Raw genomic sequence first — 6,071 nt, forward strand, 5'->3', positions numbered from 1 at the left:
TCTTTTTTCTCTTTTCTCCCCCTTTTTTTGGGCTCTTTGGCCTCTTTTTTTTATTTCCTCACATGGGACAATGCTCTAATAATGATGATCATCACACTTTTATTTACTCACAGCTCAAAGATCACAATGATGATGACTCCATAGGAAAAACCTCCGGCGGTGTACCGGGATGTGCAACGATCTAGCATGGCGTATGATGTTGAAACATCTCGCTAGATATCTTACGATCATGCAATGGCAATATGAGAGTGACGGCACAAGTCATGAGACGGAACGGTTGTAGTTGCATGGCAATATATCTCGGAATGGCTATGAAAATGCCATAGTAGGTAGGTATGGTGGCTGTTTTGAGGAAGGAATTTGGTGGGTTTGAGTATCGGCGAGAGTTGCGCGGCACTAGAGAGGCTAGCAATGGTGGAAGGGTGAAAGTGCGTATAATCCATGGACTCAACATTAGTCATAACGAACTCACATACTTGTTGCGAAAGTTTTTATTAGTAATCGAAACAAAGTGCTAAACGCATACTCCAAGGGGAAGGGTTGGTAGGTGTTAACCATCACGCGATCCCGACCTCAACACAAAGGATGACAATCAATAGATCAATTATGCTTCGACTTCCTAACATAGCGGTTCACCATACGTGCATGCTACGGGAATCACCAACTTCAACACAAGTATTTCTAGATTCACAACACCCTACTAACGTAACTCTTAATATTATTGAATCCACGTCTCAAAACTAATTGAGAGGAATCAAAACTTCTCTTTCTGCTCAATGCACATGAAGATGCAGGTTTTTGCATCCTCTTTGGGTATCTATCACTTTTGGGACTACTTTCATAGCATAAGCCAACTACCAAATCACGCACCGCCGTGCTCTAAAGATATAAGTGAAGCACAAGAGCAAAAGTGTCTAGCTAAAAAGATATAAGGGAAGCACAAGAGCAAAAGTATCTAGCTCAAAAGATATAAGTGAAGCACAAGAGCAAAAGTATCTAGCTCAAAAGATATAAGTGAAGCACTATGAGCATTCTAGCAAAATCACGATGAGTGAATGTCTCTCTCTCTCAAAAAGGTCTGCAGCAAGGATGATTGTGACACAACAAAAAGAAAAGACTCCTATGATACAATAAGCTCCAAGCAAAACACATATCATCTAGTGAATAAAAATATAGTTCCAAGTAATGTTACCGATGGATTGAAGACGAAAGAGGGGATGTCTTCCCGGGGCATCCCCAAGCTTAGGTTTTTTGGTGTCCTTGAATTTTGCTTGGGATGCCTTGGGCATCCCCAAGCTTGAGCTCTTTACACTCCTTATCTCATCGTCCATGAGAACATCACCCAAAACTTGAAAACTTCACAACACAAAACTTAAACAAAAACTCGTGATAACATTAGCACAAGAAAACAAACTACCACTTCTCTTGGTACTGTAGCAAACTTGAATTATACCTATATTGATGCTAGGCTACTGTATTCTCACTTTTCCATGGCTAGTACCCCTCGATACTAACCATAGTTTCATCAAAACAAGCAACCAACTCAACAAAAACATAATCTGTCAAAAACAGACCAGTCTGTAGCAATCAGTACACTTCGTATACTTATGTTACCTCAAAAAATCTGAAAAAGTACGACGGTTTGGGGAAAAAGCATATCAATCAGCATCAAAAAGTATCAACTCAAAATCTCTTTCTGAATAAAAATGAAAAATCATCTCGTGAGCGAAAAGTTTTTGTCTTTTTCCAGCATGATCAAACAACTATCACCCAAGCTATCATAAAGGCTTTACTTGGCACAAAGACTAAAAGAAACACAAAAAACACAATCACAACAGAATTATTATGGTGTGAAAAAATCAAAACAGAAAGCAAAAAGCAAAAATAAATTCATTGGATTGCCTCCCAACAAGCGCTATCGTTTAACGCCCTTAGCTAGGCATTGATTTCAATGATGCTCACATAAAAGGTAAGGATTGAAACACAACGAGAGCATCATGGAGCATATGGATAGCACATTTAAGTCTAACCCACTTCCTATGCATAGGGATTTTATGAACAAACAACTTGTTGGAGCAAGAATCAACTAGCATAGGAAGGCAAAACAAGCATAGCTTCAAAAATTTCAACACATGGAGAGGAAGCTTGATACTATTGCAATAAGTAGAAGCATATGATCCTCTCTCATAGTAATTTTCAGTAGCATCATGAATGAATTCAACAATATAACCAGCACCTAAGGCTTTCTTTTCATGATCTACAAGCATCGGAATTTTACTACTCTCCACGTAAGGAAATCTATTCTCAAGAATAGTAGTGGGAGTATCGTAAAATACTTGAGCACTACAAATTGTGTCTACAATGAAAAAGCAAGGTTTAGCAAAGGGGTTCTCGAGAGTATGACAAGTTTTATCATCCCTATTCTTTAAAGCATAAGTATCCTCACAATAATCATCACAGATAGGGGGCATGCTTTCATCAAAATGATTTTGATCATTCAAAGTGGAAGAACTAAAAAGATCATCTTTATCAAATATAGCATCCCCAAGCTTGTGGCTTTGCATATCATTAGCATCATGGGTATTCAAAGAATTCATGCTAAGAACATTACAATCATGCTCATCATTCACATATTCTATGCCAAGCATTCTATGTAATTCTTCTTTCAACACTTGAGCACAATTTTCCTTCCCATCATGCTTACGAAAGACATTGAAAAGATGGAGCATATGAGGCATCCTCAATTCCAAAAAAAATTTGTTGTTTTCTAGCGAAAGAACAAGAAACAAAAAGATTCGATTGCAAGATCTAAAGATATACCTTCAAGCGCTAACCTCCCAGAAAAATGCTTCGTTGACGGGATGTTAGTGCCGCTTACCTAGCCTCCCACCAACGGCGCCAGAAAAATGCTTGATGTCTACTATGCAACCTTCTCCTTGTAGACATTGTTGGGCCTCCAAGTCCAGAGGTTTGTAGGACAGTAGCAATTTTCCCTCAAGTGAGTGACCTAAGGTTTATCAATCCGCGGGACGCGTAGGATGAAGATGGTCTCTCAAGCAACCCTGCAACCAAATAACAAAGAGTCTCTTGTGTCCCCAACACACCCAATACAATGGTAAGTTGTATAGGTGCACTAGTTTGGCGAAGAGATGGTGAAACAAGTGCAATATGGATGGTAGATATAGGTTTTTGTAATATGGAATTACAAAAACAGCAAGGTAACTAGTAAAAAAAGTGAGCACGAACGGTATTGCAATGCGTGGAAACAAGGCCTAGGGTTCATACTTTCACTAGTGAAGTTGTCTCAACAAAGATAACATAATTGGATCATATAACTAAGCCCTCAACATGCAACAAAGAGTCACTCCAAAGTCACTAATAGCGGAGAACAAACGAAGAGATTATTGTCGGGTACGAAACCACCATAAAGTTATTCTTTCAAATCGATCTATTCAAGAGTTCGTACTAGAATAACACCTTAAGATACATATCAACCAAGACCCAAATGTCACCTAGATACTCCATTGTCACCTCAAGTATCCGTGCGCATGATTATACGATATGCATCACACAATCTCAGAATCATCTATTCAATCCAACACATAGAACTTCAAAGAGTGCCCCAAAGTTTCTACCGGAGAGTCAAAACGTGTGCCAACCCCTATGCATAGGTTCCCAATGTCACGAACCCGCAAGTTGATCACCAAAACATACATCGAGTACTCACATGAATCCACGTGTGCCAACCCATATGCATAGGTTCCCAATTGTCACAAACCCGCAAGTTGATCACAGCAGATAGACACGTGCAAGATATACATCAAGTGTTCTCAACGACTCAATCCGATAAGATAACTCCAAAGGGGAAACTCAATTCATTACAAGAAGGGAGAGGGGGAAGAACATCATAAGATCCAACTATAATTGCAAAGCCCGTGGTACATCGAGATCAAGACATCTCAAGAACACGAGAGAGAGAGAGATCAAACACATAGCTACTGGTACATACCCTCAGCCCCGAGGGTGAACTACTCCCTCCTCGTCATGGAGATCGCCGGGATGATGAAGATGGCCACCGGAGATGGATTCCCCCTCGGGCACTGTGCCGGAAAGGGCTCCCGATTGGTTTTTGGTGGCTACAGAGGCTCGCGGCGGCGGAACTCCCGATCTATGTTTCTTTCTGGGGGTTTCTGAATTTATAGGAATTTATGGCGGTGGAATTGCGTCAGTTGGGCCCACGAGGAGGTCACAAGCTTGCACGATGGGACCAGGGGGGTAGGTCGCGCCCCATGGGCTTGTGACTCCCTCGTGGCTCTTCTGGCCTTCTTCCAAAGCGTTGGGGGTCTCTTTTGGTCCAAAAACATTCATCGTAAAGTTTCATTCCATTTGGACTCCGTCTGAAAAAGGGTAAAAAATACGGAAAAAACAGAAACTGGCACTTGACACTGAGTTAATAGGTTAGTCCCAAAAAAGATATAAAATAGCATATTCATGCATATAAAACATCCAAAGTTGACAAGATAATAGCATGAAACCATCAAAAATTATAGATACGTTGGAGACGTATCACGCCTCCACCTTCATTGGACCGCATACATCGGTATGTATGATTTCCAACAATTCACTTGCATGCTCCATTGTTCCGAAGAACGTAGTCTTAGTCATCTTGCCCATTAGGCATGTTTCGCACGTGTTAAGTAAATCAAAGTCAAGTGACTCCAAAAGTCCATCGGAATGGAGTTTCTTCATGCGCTTTATACCAATATGACCTAAGCGGCAGTGCCACAAAAACATGGCACTATCAATGTTAACTCTAACTCTTTTGGTCTCAATGTTATGTATATGTGTATTATCACTACCAAGATTCAATATGAACAATCCTCTCATATTGGGTGCATGACCATAAAAGATATTACTCATAGAAATAGAACAACCATTATTCTCTGACTTAAACGAGTAACCGTCTCGCAATAAACAAGATCCAGATATAATGCTCATGCTTAACGCGGGCACTAAATAACAATTATTTAACTTCATAACTAATCCTGATGGTAACTGAAGTGAAACTGTGCTACCGGCGATTGCATCAACCTTGGAACCATTTCCCACGCGCATCGTCACTTCATCTTTTGCCAGCCTTCGCTTATTCCGCAGTTCGTGTTTCGAGTTGCAAATATGAGCAACAGAACCGGTATCGAATACCCATGCACTACTACGAGAGCTGGTTAAGTACACATCAATAACATGTATATCGAATATACCTGTATTTTCCTTGGCCGCCTTCTTATCAGTCAAATACTTGGGGCAGTTGCGCTTCCAGTGACCCATACCCTTGCAATAATAACACTCCGTTTCAGGATTAGGTCCAGCTTTGGGTTTCTTCGTCGGATTGGCAACAGGCTTGCCTCTCTTCTTGGAATTACCCTTCTTTCCTTTGTCGTTTCTCTTGAAACTAGTGGTCTTATTCACCATCAACACTTGATGCTCTTTACGGAGTTTTGACTCTGCAACTTTCAGCATCGCGAATAACTTGCCGGGTGACTTATTCATCCTTTGCATCTTATAGTTCAACTCAAAGCTCTTGTAGCTTGGTGGCAATGATTGAAGAATTTTGTCACTGATAGCCTCTTGAGGGAGTTCAATCCCCAGCTCAGCTAGACGGTTTGAGTACCCAAACATTTTGAGCACATGTTCACTGACAGACGAATTCTCCTCCATCTTGCAAGCATAGAATTTATCGGAGGTCTCATACCTCTCGATCCGGGCGTTCTTATGAAAGATAAACTTCAACTCCTGGAACATCTCAAATGCTCCATGACGCTCAAAGCTACGTTGGAGTCCCGGCTCTAAGCCATACAAGACTGCACATTGAACAACTGAGTAGTCCTCCTTACGTGTTAACCAAGCGTTCTTAACATCTTGGTCAGACATAGCGGGTGGTTCATCTCCTAACGCAGCATTAAGGACATAATCCTTCTTCCCATCTTGCAGGAGCAACTTAAGATTACGAGCCCAGTCTACAAAGTTGCTTCAATCATCTTTCAACTTAGCTTTCTCTAGGAACGTATTAA

The sequence above is a fragment of the Hordeum vulgare genome, chromosome 5H (genome assembly GCF_904849725.1).
Source record: "Hordeum vulgare subsp. vulgare chromosome 5H, MorexV3_pseudomolecules_assembly, whole genome shotgun sequence".
Classification (NCBI taxonomy): domain Eukaryota; kingdom Viridiplantae; phylum Streptophyta; class Magnoliopsida; order Poales; family Poaceae; genus Hordeum; species Hordeum vulgare.